Consider the following 8,376-nt stretch of genomic DNA (forward strand, 5'->3'; position numbering starts at 1 on the left):
AACAGAAGTTTTTTATTTAGTAAATATAAAACAGGTGTTTTTATTTTTTTATGGTGTTTTTGTACTTCAAGCTTTGCCTACCCTACAGTCATAGAGATATTTTTGTATGTTTCTTTTTAAAAGTTTTATTATTTTACATTAGCTTTCACATTTAGGTTTTATGTATGTGGTGTATAGATACACACATATAATTTATATATATGAAGTAATATAATTGATTTTGTGTGTATGGTATGAGGTAGCGTTCAAATGCATTTTTTCCCGACAGAAAAAATGTTGATCTAGCCCCATTTATGGAAGATCACTTGTTTCACAAAGCACTGCAATGTCTCTTCTGCCACAAATGCTTAAGTGCTCCCCTCTCCTACCCTTTCCTCCAGTAGGACATTTTCATAGGTGGTGCTCATCTCCTGGGTGTGGTGCTGGTTGTGACATAGCAATTACCCGTCTAGATTGTGGCGTGGCTGGACTAAGGGCCCAGAGTCACTTGCCCAGGGAGGGACCAAGACTTAGTCAGGTCAAAGTATCTTCTCATTACACAGAAGACACCCACCCTCTTGATCCAGTTCTACTGCTATTGATGTCAGAAATGCAGGCTAGAGCTAGTTGATTTCATTTAAAGTTGGTTGAAAAATTTTCCCTATTTCTTTTAGTCAGGTTAGTGTTTCAGTAACTAAACCCCATCAGCTCCATAACTTACAAACCAAATGTTTATTTCTTGCTCTTGCTGTATGTCCATTGTGGGTTGGCTGTGGCTCTATCTCGTTTTGTTTTTGCTCTGGGACCAGCTGCTGCAACAGGCTCTAATGGGAACATTGCTATCTCCTGCAGAGGAGGAGCTCAAGGAAGCACCAGTCAGTTCTTAAAACTTTTGCTTGGAACTGATCCAAGATCCTTCTGCTGTATAGTTACACTACAATCACCACATCAGGAAATTAATGTTGATAAATTACTATTAGCTAATTCTCAGGCCCCCATTCAAGTTTCATTAATTGTCCCAATAATGTCCTTTTAGCAAAAGTATACAGTTCTGAATTACACATTGCATTTAGTTATGTTTCTAGTCTTCATCAATCTGGAAAAATTCCTCAGTTTACTTTCATAACTTTGACCCTCTAGAAAATTATAGGCAGATTATTTTGTAGACTATACCTCAAAATTTGAGTTTCCTTGATGTCTCTTTATGATTAGATTCAGGCTCTTCTTCTTTTTTTTTTGTAGGAATATTGCAGAAATGATGTCATTTACATAATATTAAAAAACCCCAAAAATGAAATAGCATATTTTTAGAGATATATACATATCTAGTAATGCCATGAAGAAAAGCAAAGGAATGATAAATACAAATTTATCATAATGATAAACACAAATTCAGGATAACAATAAAATCTAGAGAAGAGGGAAGAGAATGTGATTGAGAAGGAGTTTATAGGGGCTCCAATTGTTTTATTCTTTATACTTTATACATAAATTGCAAATCTTTGTTTGCATGAAATATTTAATATTTTAAAAATAAAATTTATTTCAGATCATCTCCTATGTATTCTTCTAGAACTTTTGTAGTTTGAGTTCTTATATTTAAGTCTATAATCCATTCCAAGTTAATTTTTGTATATGGTGTGAGGTAAGGGTTGAGATTCATTTTTTCATGTAGAACCAACCAGGTGTTTTAGCACCATTTGTTGAAAATATTATCCTTTCCTCATTAAAATGCCCTGGCACCTTTGTTGAAAATCAATGGGCCAATTATGTGTAAATTCTCTATTATGTTCCATTGATCTATATGTCTGTCTTAATGCCAATATCACACTATTATAATTGAATTTTTTTACTTTATATGTATTTTTATGTTACTTAATTATCTTATGTTTTAAAGTAAACTCCTCTAATCATATTTTAATATGAAGCCTAGCAAAAATTTTTAGAGTTTTACAAAATTAATCAAAACCTCATATAGCTTTTGTCTTTCTAAATGGAGAAGTCTGGATTTTTTTTGTTTTCTTCCTATCCTGAAACTTGATAATAATTATTTTAGTGGGTTTTTCCCCCCATTGCTTCCATATCTAATGTGCTTTCTTTGCCTGAGAAATATATATGCTTGGCACATGAGTAGGCACAATAAATAGTTACCTTTCTTCTATTGCTGTTATCATTATCACTACTAATATCATTATCATTACTGCACACACACTTTGGATTACCACATCCTTCCTAAATATACAAAACCACTTACTCTAGTTTTGTCCCCAGTAATTGAACCTAGGTTTATTAAAGAAATACGTGACTCCTAGATTCCATAAATAATGATGCCTAAGCTCCATACTGGCTATTCTAGAGGATGTACTGAGGTATCTCGTTGTGATTTTAATTTATATTTCCCCATGATTAATGATGCTGATCATAATGATGTTCCTGGAACATAATACAAAACTCAGATGTTATTCTTTTATAAGTATAATTTAAATTCCTCCGTCCTAACAGTATAACCTAAAACTTTTTCACCCTGACCCTTTTTCACGGAGCTTGCCCTTTCACCTATCTTTGAGAGACCATGGTGGGTTTGCTCTGATAAGATTATGGCATAGTAACCAAATAAGACTTCTGAAAATTGGAGGTTTTGTGAGTATTTCTTACTCTACATTTAATTTTTAAATTTTAGTTAATAGTTGTCATGCAGAGATCCCTAGAAACCCCACTATGGTTTCTTTTCCATTGAGATATGAATTTACTTGTTCCTATCTTTTGTTTTCTGTCTTAAACCAGTGTTGTATTCATGACAGAACTTTCCAATTCCAAAACCAATCCATAAAAATACAATTTGGAAGAGTGGTGTGTGTGTGTGTGTGTGTGTGTGTGTGTGTGTGTGTGTGAGAGAGAGAGAGGGAGAGAGAGAGGAAGATTTGGGAAAATGAAGAATATAAACTCACTTAGCAACATCAGGCTTATATCTCTGTCTCTCTTGCTTGATGAAACCAGTGCAATTTTTGTTTAAGTTTCAGCAAAATTCCACTCTAAGTGATGTTATAACTTCAAGTGGGGGACACTCTTAGCTCTCTTATACTAATTTAGAAAGGAAAGGAGGCTGACAGGCAAAGTTGTTAATGTTAAATCAAAAGCTGAAAAGTCACTGAATGCAAAGTAATTCATACTCCAAACGAGAGAGTTCAGGAGGGACTTCTCAGAAGGGGTGGGGGATGTCAAACCAGCAGAATAGGGAAAAGTCAAATGGAGGGTTGGCGTTTCCCTCCTCAGAAGAAAGGGCTACTCTATCTTTATTGCCTCCTCCACTCTTCCTTTTTAAAATTAGGGATGAGGAAGGTGACAAAGTCTAGACAAGATAGATGGAGGGAGACAGAAGAAACTGCTGGTTGAGCAAGAACTGAGGGTTAGAGGCCCTACCTTTTGCTTAAAAGGACCAGAGCACGGGGTGAAAAGCTGCCAACAGCAGGGATATGAATTAAGGAGACTGACCTTACAGAAATAGAAAAAATGACCTCTCTCTAAAATCTAAAGGGAAAATATGGGGATCTTAACTAGTTAGGAGAAAAGAAAATCATTGCATATTGGAGTATTGAAAAAATCTTAGAAGTAATGGAAACCAACTCCCACATTTTACAGATAGGCCAACAGCTGAGAAGAATGAGTCATCAGAGTTTAAATTGATTCACCACAGTATATGTTTGCATTTGAACTAGTAAAAAATAATAGCCCCAATTGTCAAAGAAATGGTATAGTCCTAAGAAGGCACATTTTTTAGTGGCTTTTTGTAACAATACGGTTGTATCCTTGTTTGAGAAGTACCAGATTAATTGATTTGCTGAAGAGCCATAGCTTATTTCATGAGATTAATTTTTTTTAAGTATTTAGAAAGGAGTATCATCATCATATTTGGAGCCTAAGCTATAGTTCCAAACGTTTTGATTTTTTTAATAAATAGGTATGATATTTGGGTAGTATTGTATTATCAAGTTCAGTGCTGGTATCACAAGTTCACCTGTAGCTGAACAGATCAGGGCCAAAGAAGACAAGGTTCTTCAATCCCATCACCCTTGTACCCAGCCTGAGCCTAGCTTGGGCTACTAGAACAGCCTCATTTGGTCTTTCTGCCTTTTGTCTTGTCCCATTCCAATCCATCTCTTTTTAAAAAGTTTATTTGAGCCCTAGCTGGTTTGGCTCGTGGATAGAGAATTGGCCTGCAGACAGAAGGGTCCCAGGTTTGATTCTGATCAAGGCCATGAACCTTGGTTGCAGGCTCCTCCCTGGCTCAGGCCCTGATCAGGGTGTATGCAGGAGGCAACCAATTGATGAGTCTCTCTTACATTGATGTTTCTCTCTCTGTCTCTCCCCTTCCTACTCTCTCTAAAAAAACCAATGGAAAAACATCCTCAGGATTTTTTAATCCTGAGGATTAAAAAAAAAAAGTTTATTTGAGAGAGAGAGAAACATTGAGTTGTTATTTCACTTATTTATGTATTCATTGGTTGATCCTTGTATGTGCCTTGAGCAGAGATCAAATCTGCAACTTATGTTTATCAGGGTGATGCTCTAACCAACTAACCTATCTGGCCAGCACCCCAATCACTTCTGCACCAGCTTTCAAAGTGTCCTTTTTAAAATGCAAATCTGAACATCACTCTCTTGGTAGTAACTCACTGACCACAGCCTAGATTTGAAACTCTTTAACTTCCAAGTCCTTCTCTCATCCCCTCATTTGTGGTTCCCTTCCCAACACCATACACTCAAGGTTTAGTGATCTTTCCCTTTTTTAGCTCATCAGGCCAACTTCACATAGCTGTATATTTGCTAGCAGTTCTCTCCTGCCTAGGATGTCCTTCTCCCCTTCCTCCTCTCCTGAGAGAACAGCTTGTCATTGATCAAGGCTTAAAGCAACTCTTTCCTTGTACTTCCAGTTAAAACTGACCATCCCTCCAACAGTGTCTCATTCCTTGGACATACGTATCATAGCACCTATAATATCTTATTGCACTTATTTGCATATATATCTATGTTAGCAAAATCAGTGGTTTTTGAACTTTAAAGTATATAGTGCACATAAGGATCACCCAAGAAATTTCTTTAAAAATGCAGAAATTTCTTGATCTCATCCCCAGAGATTCTGCTTCTCATTCTAGATCTAGCATCAGAGGGAGTCATTTCTGAGTCAAAGGACAGCCTACCTGCCTGAAGCACCATTTCCCCAAGGGCAGAGGATGCTGTTGGTTTGTTCCATCTGCTTCTCCCCAGTCATAGACTCACAACAGTATCAGCTTGAGAGATTCCCAAAGTCTGCTTCCTCCCCTCCCACTCTCTTCGGGGTAAAATATGCAAAACTCATTTTTATGCTCACAGGTAGGTGAGGATAACATTCTGGGCCATACTATTCAATAATGGAAGTTTTGTGCAAAGTAGTGACAGGTGAGAGGAATGATTTCATTTTTCATGTTGACAATTGGGTGAAGCAGATTCCTGGCAGTTCTGCAAAGGTTTTATGCCCACATAGTTACCCAAGGGATCTGCTTAGCAACCAGGAGAGGCTGCAAGGAGACAAAAAGCAGATTTTTCTCTCAGTGGCATCTTGTAACTGAGATGCCGAACACAGAGAGGAGAGAGAGGGCATCTCTGACCTAGGTCCTGCTTGTTCTCTGGTCTCCAGAGAGGCTCGTCCTGACCATCCAGGTACTCCCTCCCCTCCCCATAGCATCATTCCCCAGGGGGCTTGGCTCTGCTTGACTAGATTGATTCTTTGCACAACTACTTTTTTCTGACTATAAATTTCACCCTGTGTATTGGAGGTTTTGAGAGGATCCAATATGGCACCCATCTTCCATGCTGGGGTTTTGAACTGAGAAAAAAAGTAGACACTTAGCAAACCAAATACGAACACTTCATGATAAAGCTGATGTTGGGGAATGCGGCTTATATCTGCTGTCAGGTGAGCTTCCTAATGTTGAATCCCAGAACTGATGCAAACCCCACAGACAACCCCTCCAATCTTCTTCCCAGGAGCTTGGGCAGTCCTCCTCCCACAGTCTGGACTGGTAGGTGGGCTCCCTGGAAGAAGGGCTGGACAAGTCCAGTGTCTTTTCTAAACCACCATCTAGTGACTCCTCCAGCCTCCCCAGGTGGGGAAAGTCGGGGGCAGGGAGAAACCACAGTGGTATTTGCCTTCACATGGCAGAAAACATTAGACACAGGTCCAGGTATTCCACCAACCCAATTATGTTTACCTTCAAAGGTTTGGGGAATAAAATAAAAATCAATAGTAATCCCAGAGATATACTATATTTGTTCTATTCTAAGGCTTTTATTTCTCTCCTAATGTTTCTTAATTTGGCATGTATTTTATAATTGATATATGCTTAATGTGCTATTATTATTTCTTCTTAAAAGACTTTTGTTAAGCCTCTGTGCCTCTTTCAGTTATTAGTATCTTAGAAATGAGGACATATAGTACATTTCAGTTGTTTTTCAAAGACAGGGATTACAGTAGAGCATTTTCCTATGCCAGTAGTAGTGAAAACCTGATACATAATGACTGTAAAATATTTCATCATCTGAACGCACTAGATAATTTTACCCCTTGATTTTTAACTTCTGGTCTTTTGGTTTTTAGTATTATAGATAATGTTGCTATAACCTTCCTTGTACCTAAATCTTTGCTCCAAATATGTTTTTTTTCCCCCTTAAGAATTAGTCCTCGAATTCAGGATATTAACTTTTTAAAAGGTTGGTGATCATATATAATCATATTGTCCCTCATAAAGGTTATCCAACTTAACTTTCCATTAGTATTATCTGAGTGCTCCTATCGAAGTATAGTTTGTAGCATTGCATATTATGGGTCACCATTATATACATATAAGGTGGATAGACTTTCTCTGAATTTGGAGATTGTCAATACTCAATACCTACCGTGCTACTCCTTATCAACCCTCTCTCCCTCCCTTCCAGTTGAGTCCAGAGTCTCCTGAAAGAATGAGATCAAGCAGAAAGGATGAGGCCAAACATGTTCAGGCTCACTGTTGCTACAAACGTTTATTGCCAAACCCAGCATAGTACCCTAATGGTGAGACTCATTGATGGAGGAGACAGGCACCCTGAATGGCCTGGAGCCACAGCAGGCAGAGGAGCCTTCACTCTTTGCTTCCCTCTGTCTCACTCATGGCTACTCAGGGGCAAGGGGCATGCAAAGCACTTCCCAGGAAGCTGGCCGGATACAGCATTTGTGTCCATGCGGGTTCCTCCCTGCACCCCCCCTCTCCTCTCTCTGGCCCAGTGCTCAGTGCTGGAGGAACCTTGAGCTTCCTCTGGAGGCCAAGATGTATCACTGACATGGACACCATACTGAGTCTTAGTCTGCATCTCACCGTCTCAGAGGCAGCACGGGAAGGCTCAGCCTGGGTTTTGTGTCATGTGAGATATTTTCATGAGTATCTGCTATGTGTAGGTCAGTCTTAAGTGCTGCAGGCAAGGTTTTATTTCTTTTTATGGCACCAGTTTCATGGATCCTCCTCATACTCCAACCCATCTGCTCGCTGCTTGGGTAGGGACAGGAGACTTTTCTGGGAGGAGAAGCATGTGTCTGCTCCCCAGAACCACAGGCACAAGCAGATTGGACTATGGCGAGTGCAAACCTGGCATGCTTGCCAGAAAAACAAAAAATCTTTTACAGCTCTTGGTCCCCCAGAGAATAATGTATCAAAACAAAATGGGTCCTATGGACATTCCTCAGTGGGATGATTCCTACTCAGGTTAAATATTCCAGGTCCTAAATATGCCCAACTCCTACTGTATTCTTTGCCTGCTTCTCCACTGGGATACAGATTCTCTTATTTGACACTCAGAAATAACTGAGGGCTTTAGAGTGGAATTTGGTTGGGCTTCTCCCAGTAAGGTGTCTCACCAGATCTGGTGGCCCAAGGCCCTCAGAGCTACAACAGTTTATTTTAAACAGTTTCTAGAATTAAGGGGGCTCATAGGATTTCTGAATCAGGTAACCTGCACCAGGTAGAGCTCCCTGGTAACAGACCCAAAGTAGCCCTCTCAAGGGGCACCACCTGGGACCTGCTGTCCCCAGAGGCTCTCAGCTTGGTCTGACCCTGACGGTGTTTCTCCTTGCTCCTTAATCCACCAGACCTAAAGGAGAGGTTCTGGAGGAAAGGCATTGTGCAGAGGCACTGCTCAGGAGAAAGAGCCTCAACCCTGCTATGCTGCCTCTCGCTCCCCTACTCCCAGAGGAAATGGAGGAGACATGAAAATGGGTGAAGAGAAAACCACCGTATGGATTGAGGGTAACATGTCTGGGACTGTGAGCCATTCATTAACTCCTCCTCTTGATGTCTTCTGCGTCAGAACATAAATACCAGTGGCAGGAAG

The sequence above is a fragment of the Myotis davidii genome, unplaced genomic scaffold (assembly GCF_000327345.1).
Source record: "Myotis davidii unplaced genomic scaffold, ASM32734v1 scaffold44, whole genome shotgun sequence".
In the NCBI taxonomy this organism is placed as follows: Eukaryota; Metazoa; Chordata; class Mammalia; order Chiroptera; family Vespertilionidae; genus Myotis; species Myotis davidii.